At 38.3% G+C, this 9,359-nt stretch overlaps 1 protein-coding gene and 1 pseudogene across 1 annotated transcript in view; one reads left to right on the top strand and one right to left on the bottom strand.

Moving 5' to 3' along the window:
- The window catches only part of LOC102843325 (SLAM family member 5-like), a 75,947-nt gene that overhangs the window by 29,599 nt on the left and 36,989 nt on the right, over positions 1-9,359 (bottom strand). The gene's annotated exons all lie outside the window — the stretch shown is intronic.
- On the top strand, positions 7,707-8,574 carry LOC102877585 (annotated as a pseudogene).

A 9,359-nucleotide genomic window follows, 5' to 3' on the forward strand; every position in this document is an offset into this window, starting at 1 on the left:
AATGGCTGCTCATGGTGAGCAGTGTTTGGTGGAACTCCAAGTTTAAGACAGGTTTGGAAGCAGGAGTGGCATCTACTTCCTAAACCACATGCTCTGGAAACTCTATGAACTTGGAGAAAGGATGATAATTACAGAAAGACTTCAGGTCTTTTGTTCATAGTGTTGCTATGAGTCAAACTGGACTCAACAGCAACAAACAACAACAAGGAATTATATCCAAAGTCTCTAGAAGAATGCTGGACACATACTGGACATGTAGTATCTGTAGAATGGAGAGTGATGCAAAACCGTAGATTAACAAGGTTTGAAAATCAGTTCCTCCAGAGAAGCTATCACTAAGCTGGAAAAAGCCACTGAAATAAACTAAATTGGAACTCTGGAACATGACCTATTCCTATACCTGTACCTGTACTTATGCCTATACCTGTACCTATAACAACTTGGGAAATGCTTGAAGACAAGGGCTATTGTTCTTCAGGAAGAAAGTAGTGTGCAAGGGTTACTTACACCTTCCCATTCCTCTGTTCCACTATGGCTATGGTGATAGTGGCCTGTATTACTGGAGTTGTTGCTTGGAAAGGGAACGAGAAACTTGTCTTTCAAAAATTTGTAGTTATGTAGGTCAACTAGTTCCCTGAAGAATGTCTTGATTTTGTCTGAGTGGGACTGAAGTAGCATGTCTTGATGGATTTTAAGTAATTATTTAAAGGAACAGACACTCCCAATATTTTTTTAGCCAGATATTTATAGAAATCTTTATTAGATCTCTGCCTGACTAACAGAGATAACAAATCCAAACCTTCCTTGAACACACAGAAAAAAGAATACTCAATTTGTAAAAGTAGTTTTGAAAAGTCACAAACATGACTGTACCCCTAATCAAGCAAAGTCAGCAATCCCTGAGAAATAAGAGAATCAGATTCCAGAATTATCATATTATTATAATAAAAATACTCAGTTCTTAACAAACAAATAAAAATTTAGTATTTACAAAGAAATAGAAAAATTATGACTCACCGTAGGGGAAAAAGAAAAGAAACTATCCTTGAAGAAGGGTATTGTAGTAAATATTGTAATGTTTAATCAACAGTTTTAGGGAGCTCTGGTAGCTTAGTAGGACAGAGTTGTACTGCTAATCCAAAGACCCTCAGCTTTAATCCATTGACCACACAATGGAAGAAAGATGCTCTGTGAAAGTAAGATGGGAAATCTCCCCCTGTACCACTGAAAACTTGCTAGAGAGTCATCAGTAAGTTAGTTTTGACTCTATGGTACACAAAAAGAACAACATAAACATATTAAACATGAAAGAGAGAGAGAAATTCTTCTGCTAAAAATAACAACTAAAAGAAAAAACTCACTAGAGTTTTTCTTTTTTTCAGAAAAAAACCCCAACAGATTTGAGCAGGCAGAATAAAGGATCAGTAAACTTGAAGATAAGGCCATTGAAATGATTCAGTCTGAGAAGCATAAGAAAAAGAAGGAACACAAATAAATGGAGTCTGAGGAACCTATGGGAAATCACAGAATATGCCAAATATGCATCATAGATAACTCAGAAGGTGAAGAGAGCAAAAAAAGGGGTAGAAAAAGAAGAGATTATTTGAAGACATAATGGTAGAAAACATTCTGTCTCTGATGAGAGGTTTGACTATAAACATCCAAGAAAATAAAACAAACTTCTAGACATTGAAGATCAACATCAAGAAAACAAAGATTTTCACCACTGGGCCAATTGACAGCATCATGATAGATGGTGAAGAGATTGAGATTGTTAACAGCTTTGGTTTGCTTGGCTCCACAATCAACACTCTTGGCACCAGTAGCCAGTAAATTAAAAGATGTGTCGCATTGGGGTAGTCTGCTGTCAGAGACCTCTCCAAAGTACTGAATAGCAATGATGTCAGTCTGGAGACTAAGGTGCACCTGATACAGGCCATAGTCTTTGCAATTACTTACTATGCATCAGAAAGGTGGGCAATGACTAGGGTTGACAGAAGAAGAATCAATGCCTTTGAATTGTGGTGCTGGAGAGGAGTATTGAATATACTGTGGACTGCTGGGAGAACAAACAGGTTTGTCCTAGAAAGGGTGAGACCAAGCTGGTCTCTGGAGGTAAGGATTCTGAAGCTTCGTCTGACATATTTTGAACATGTTGCAAAGTGGGAACAGTCCTTGGAGAGGAACATCATGTTCAGGAGGATGGAGGGACAGTGTAAGAGAACAAGACCCTTGATGAGATGGATTGATTCCATGTCTAGGGCAATGGGGTAGGTAGGTGTGTTAGTGACAATAAGACTGGCACAGGATAGAGCAGGGTTTAGGGCTGTTGTACACAGGGTTACTATGAGTTGCAGGCAACTCGACAGCACATAACAACAACAACAACAGCACTAAAATAAACTAAAAGAGATATAGCTAAATTGTCAAAACCTAGAGGTAGAGAACTTTGAACACAATAAGAGAAAAGGAAATATCACACGTGGTAGATTCTCAGGATGATTGACAATTAATTTATCATCAGAAATTGTGAGAGCCAGAAATCCTGAGAATTGGCTCTGTGGCAAAATATCCTTCAAAAAGGAAATAGAAATGAAGGCATTTCTATTTCTATGAAGGCATTAATGTGGTAGATTTCTTATTCAAAATGGCGTTCCTAACCTTTTAGCTTTGAATTTTGCCACATCACTGGGTGGGACCATGCTAGTGGTGTGAATGAGATAAAAAGTACCTTTTTGGATGACTTTCAAATAAGGTAGGATGGAATTAGTATTGCTATCCAACCAGGCTTAAATTAAACAAGTTCAGTGACATAAAAGGGTGATATTGCTAACTGCAAGATAGAAACAGCAGAGAATGCAATGTGCACCAGGAAGATAGAGACTGACCAGTGATTATGACACTGAAACAGCAAAAGCAGAGAACCAGAGACAGAGTGAATTGGGCATTACTGTTTCACAGAACAAGAACCAGAGCTGAGTCCAAGCTTGTTGGAGGACTTGATGATGAGACATTATAATTGATAAGACTAAGAGAGCTTTGTAACACTGGCCAAGAACCTAGAGATTGAAGGTCAAAGGTTTGCTAGGAGACTTGAGAAATTGTCTTGCCTGAAAAATTGTATCTTGGTTCCACCCAGAGTAACTTGTTGGCTTCCTTTATAAACCCTCTAATTGTGGGTATGGCCTGTAAATTCTGTGTGCCTTTTAAAACAGAATAGCAGATCTAGTAATAGAGCAGCAAGAGCCCTGTGAGGGATGATTGTTATTAGAATTGGTATAAGTAAGTTTAAGAGAGTGGGGAGGCATAAAATTGGTCTGACCTTATAGGAATTGGTTTTGTGTTGAAATGTTGATGGTGTCTGGTCCCACTTGCCAAAGTCAGTGAAAGTCAGGTGTGGCCACACCGACATTGCCCCAGTGGTTTTTACACCAAATGAACAAAAGTCCAGGGAGTTCATTACTTAGCCGACCTTCTCTAAAGCTAGACTAAACGAGTATCTCAGGAAGAAATGGAAAAACACTTGACAATATCTAGAAGCCATATGAGAAAATAAAGAACTAATTAGGACTATATACATAAATATAAAAGCCAGTATTATTGAATTTTTTTCTTTGTAACTGGCTTTTTTCTATATGTAATTTAAGATGTTGATGTTGTTTTTGATTGCTGTGGAGTTGAGCACGATTCATAGCAACCCTGTGAATAAAAGGCCTGAAGCTTTTCTGTGACTATCATCGTTATCAAAGTTCATAGAGTTTCCGGAGACATGTTAGGAAGTGGATGCCACTCCAAAGACATAAAACAATAATTATCAATATCCACTTCCTAAACAACGTGCCTCTGGCAGTCAACAACAACAACATAACAGATATGTATAATGATGTCAAATTGAGGGCTAAGGTGTGTCTGATTCAGGCCATGGTCTTTCTGATCACTTGTTATGCATCTGAGAGCTGGAAATGAATAAAGATGAGAAAAGAGGAATTGATGCCTTTGTGTTGTAGTGTTGGAGAAGAGCACTGAACATCCCGTGGACGTCCAAAAGAACAAATAAATATGTCTTGGAGAGGGTGCAGCTAGAGTGCTCTTTGGAGGAAAGTTGATAAGGCTTTGTCTCACATACTTCAGCCATATTGCTAGGAGGGACTATTTCTTGGAGATGGACATAATACTTGAAAGGGTGGAGGGTCAGTGAAGTAGAAGACCCTCAATCAGGTGGATTGACACGATGACTGCCACAAAAAGTTCTAGTGTGTCGGGAAGGGTGAAGATGGCACAGAATAGAACAGGGTTTAGATCTGCTGTTCATAGGTTCACTATGAGTCCCATTTGACTGGATGGCACCTAACAACAACGACTACAACAGCAACATCATAACAAACAACATAGAAAGATGTAATCTGTGACAATAACAATATAAAGAGAGAGGACAGAGATGTATAGAAACAAAGTATATATATTCAAGATAAATTTGGTCTTTTTCAAACAAAAATTATTTTGCCATTTGTAACCTCAAGGTTGCCACTAAGATAATAAATTGAAAATGTTAGGTCTGGACAGGGCGGGACAAGAGAGAGAATGAAGAATTCAAAGAATACACATGTTGACAAGAAGAGTGAATGGCCCTGCCCACCTTGAAGAGCTAACGGATTGACCATAAATCACAATGGAGGAACCTCACCTGGGAGCTCCCCTCCACCCTCCCTTTTAATAAAGCTGCGTTAAGCTTTCTCTTGTTTTCTCTGATTTCTTCCATAAGTCCACTAACCTAACAGAAAATAGAAAAATAGAGATGATACATTACATATAATCAATAAAACACAAAAGGAAGTAATGAAGGAATTGGGAAACAACAACAAAAAAAGATATACCCCTAAACAAATGATGAAAGAAGTAAATTCTTCCTTATCATTAATCACTTTAAACATTAATAAACTATTTAACAAGAAATGCAAATTTAGGCAAAATGGATTATGAAATGTTGCCTTGTTTAATTTCCGCAAATTGTTGTAGGAAAGGTGCAATGTCCTAATTATAAAAAAAGATTTCTAACATTTTAAGCTTTTTTTAAAAAAAATTTACTACTTGTGTGTGTGTACCATCAAATCAGATGTGACTGGCACAGGAGGACATTGTTCCTCCTCCTCCAGCAAAACACCTGGTGGATTTGAACTGCTCACCTCTGGGACTGCAGTGCAGCTTCTTGCCACTAGGCCACCAGAGCTTGCCCATTTTAGCCTTCTAAAATAGCTAGTGATTTGACTTTGTCTTGTTAAAATAAAATATATACAACAAACATTTACATTTCAGACTCAAAAACCGAATTGGACTTTAGATTAAATACATGAGCTTAATGAACATCTTATCCTATATTAAAAATGTAAGTTATGCAAAAAAATACTCAGCTTAGATACAGGATATAAATAAGATGGAAAAAATATATTTCATGCAAAGTGTGAGCAACAGAAAGCAAGAAAAAGTCACAAGAGATGAAGAAGAGCATTACGTATTGATAAAAGGTCCAATAAATCAATATAAACCATTAGTAATCAGATACATGCTCAAGAATAGAGTCCAAATAAATGAAGCAAACTGGACAGATTTTAAAAGAGAAATATGGAATAGTTAGTGGTTTTAATATCTCACTTCTAGTAATAGATTGTTATTGTTATGTGCCATTGAGTCACCTAAAACTCACAGTGACCCTATGTACAGTATTTCTAATACTTGTCCTGTCCTGAGCCAACTTCACTGTCTCTAAAACATCTACCCCCATTACTCCAGTCACTGAGTCAATCCATGTCATCCAGGGTCTTCTTCTCTTGTGCTGTTCTTACACACTTCCAAGCATGATGTCCTTCTCTAAGAACTGGTCCCTCCTGGCAACATGCCCAAAGTAAGTCAGACCGAGCTTCAAAATCCTAGCCCCCAAGGAATAACTTGGTTTTATCCACTCCAGGACATACATGTTTGTTCTCTTAGCACTCCATGGTATGTTCAATACTCTTCTCCAGCACCACAACTCAAAGGCATCAATTCTTCTTCTATTATTCTAAGTCATTGTTCAGCTGTCTGATGCATAGCAAGTAATTGCAAAGACCATGGCCTGGATCAGGCACACCTTAGTTTTCAGACTGACACTGCTGTTCTTCAGTACTTTGGAGAGGTCTCTAACAGCAGATTTTCCCACTGCAGTGAATCTTTTCATTTCCTGACTGCTGGTGCCAAGAGTGTTGATCATCGAGCCAAGCAAGCTTGAATTATTAACAATTTCTATCTCTTCTCCATCTATCATGGTGCTGCTGTTAATTAGCCCAGTGGTTAGAATCTTTGTTTTCTTGATGTTGAGCTTCAATCTGTATTAAAGGCTACATACAGTCCTTGACCTTCTGTAGCAAACACTTTGGGTCATCCTCAGTTTAAGCAAGCAAAATTGTGCCATCTGCATAATGCAGATTGTTGGTAAGTCTTCCTCCAGTCCTGATGCTACATGTCTCCTCATAGGTTCTAGTCTCCTGAATGATCTGTTCTCTGTGTTGAAAAGGTATGGAAATAAGATGCATCCCTTTTGTACACTTTCCTGATTTTGAACCATACAATATTTTTCTGAGCTGTTCTGATGACTGCCTCTGTGGTTTCACATGATTACAATGGATAGATGATGAAATTGGCACAGATTGGGAAATTTTTCATTTTGTAATACTTGAGTTCACGAGTCAGAATTTACTTCTCAGCAATTAATAAGGTATCTATTGATTAATTATTTACATTAAGTGATACCTCTCTGTTTTGATTATAATTCAACAATTCTGCTGTTTTTTAGTTGGTGGTAGATTGTATGTTTCTTTGATCTGGAAGCTATGCCACTGATACTTTAAGACCAACGGGGTCATCCACTGCGGGCAAATATCAACGGAGCTTCCCAACTAAGCCAGAGAAGGAAGAAAGCTTTGAAAATCTATTTATAAAAATATTAGTCAATGAAAACCTCATGAATAGTTGTGGAAACTTAACTGATACAGCACCGGAAAAGAAACTTTCTGAGTTAGAAGGCACTAAAAATATGACAGAAGAAAAGCTACCTCTTTGTCTAACAATTGGCCTTTACCTATCTGAAGTGAGGAACAGTGATAAGGAGAGAAAAAAAAAATCAAAGACCATACAAATAGGCAAAATTTTCAATGGCATAGGAAATATCAAAAGAAGATAGAAGGACAGGGTCACTGTTTCAAATAGAATGACTGTATATTCATCCATTTCATTAGTAGGCTATGTTGTTATTGTTGTCATGTGCTGTTGAGTCAGAACTGACCCACAGCTGCACCCATAGTGGGTTTTCAAAGGCAGTTTTTAATAACATTGTGTGTGTGTGTGTGTTGCACATCTTTATTCTATGGAGCAGCAGCTTGATTTGAACTGTGTGCCTTTGGGATGGCAGTGCAGCTCCTAATGACTAGGCCACCAAAGCTCACATAGTAGGACATGATAAAGAAAAATTATACTGAAAGAAGAAACCGAAACTACACTGAGAACTGACGAAAAAACCTTGAGAATCTAGGCATTGATTGAATATAAATTGAGATGCCTTACCAGATGATTGCAGTGCTAGAAATGTTCATGTACTACATCAAGAAATTTAAAAGCCAGAGAAGCTGGGAAGATGAAGAGCTAACTTCAGCTTCAACTTCCCTACTGACTCCAACATGGGGGAGAAATCAGAGAACTCCAAGGTTCCAGAATATCTGATCAATGGGATTGAAGACTATAGATTGATCCCCATGAATCAGAGCGTACCAGCCCTCTGGTTTCTAAGCCCAAAGATGAGCATTCCCAGAATGAATTGGTCAAGGAGGTTCCACCTCATCCCCAGGAGGACCAGGGAGAAGACGAGCGCTTTCATGACTGCAGCAACTCACTTGAGAAAGAAAAGCAAGGAGTGGATAAAGTTGGGGACAATGCTAATGTTGTGAGTTCCTCTGAACTAGATGAAGAATATCTAATAGAACTGGAAAAGGAAACACCCAGTGAAGGGAAAGAGAAAAGAAGAGAGCACGTGACTAAATGAGGAGGGAAATTAATAGTTTAAGAAAGGAGATTACGTAGAAGCTGAAAGTTCCTATCATCTAACTCTTCAAACATGCCCAGCCTGCTTCCAACAGGAGAGGTCTATTCTGTTTTCAAAAAGAGCCACAGCAAGGATGAAGCAGGGCAAGAAAGAGATGGCTATTAGTGACTGCAGCAAAGCAATTAATTTAAACTCCAGCTATATCAGAGCAATACTGAGGAGAGCAGTGTTGTATGAGAAAACAGACAAGCTGGATAAAGTCTTAGAAGACTATAAATCTGTATTAGAAAAAGATCCATCAGTACATCAAGCAAAAGAAACTTAGATTACCTAAGCAAATTGAAGAACATAATGAAAGACTAAAGGAAGAGATGTTATGGAAATTAAAAGACCTCAGGAACTTGGTTCTCCAACCTTTTGAACTCTCTACAGAAAATTTCCGGATCAAACAGGATTCCTCTACTGGCTCCATCAATGTTGTTAAAAATCCAGATAATAACAGATAATAGACAGCAAGAACTTTAAAAATCTGGCTTGGAAATGGAATGCCTCTTGCTGCTAATGAGAGGAAAGGCCCTGGCATCATTAACTCTTAAAAGCATCTATCAAAAAGAAAGACTGCCCCGTACAGCCCAGTGTTCCATTCCCTTCTCTTATTTTATGATCAGGGTGAAATGCACTTAAAGTTATAATGGGCCTAGTTTGATTTCATTAAAGGCAGAGTCTGTGAAGCAGTTGCCACCCCTGGTTCTGGCGTCATGTCCTTCATTTTGTCCAGGAGGCCTGCTTAGTAGGATTTGCCTCCTGAGCCAGCCAGTCCACACACCCACACTGTCACCCACACTGTCACCCACACAGTGGTCCAAGGCAAGCAAGCCAGTATCTCCCAAGCCACACACACCTGTTGGGGGGGAGGGTACTGTTTAGAGGTGATTGGTCCCCGCGTGGTACCCTCTCCCTGACTACATCACATGCTGGCTGTAAGTGGCCTCCAGTGTTCTCTGACTTCCTCTGTGATAATAAAACTTTTTTTGATGGTTAAAAAAAAAAAAAAAGTAAAAGTCAGCTACACATTCAATTGACTGTCAAAGATCAATATTTGTACTCATTCTAAAGAAAGGTGATCCAAATTAATGTGGAAATTATTCAATAATACCATACTAAAGTAAAAAATTATGGAAGAGAATAAAAGAAATTATTACAGCAGGTATGGAATAAAGGATATGACTTTTGATGTCTTAGTTGAAAGCACAGAATACCAGACACATGCTCACTCATGCTTTATGGAATA

This window comes from Elephantulus edwardii, unplaced genomic scaffold, assembly GCF_000299155.1.
Source record: "Elephantulus edwardii isolate Elephantulus edwardi_28Jun2011 unplaced genomic scaffold, EleEdw1.0 scaffold00168, whole genome shotgun sequence".
Lineage (NCBI taxonomy): Eukaryota > Metazoa > Chordata > Mammalia > Macroscelidea > Macroscelididae > Elephantulus > Elephantulus edwardii.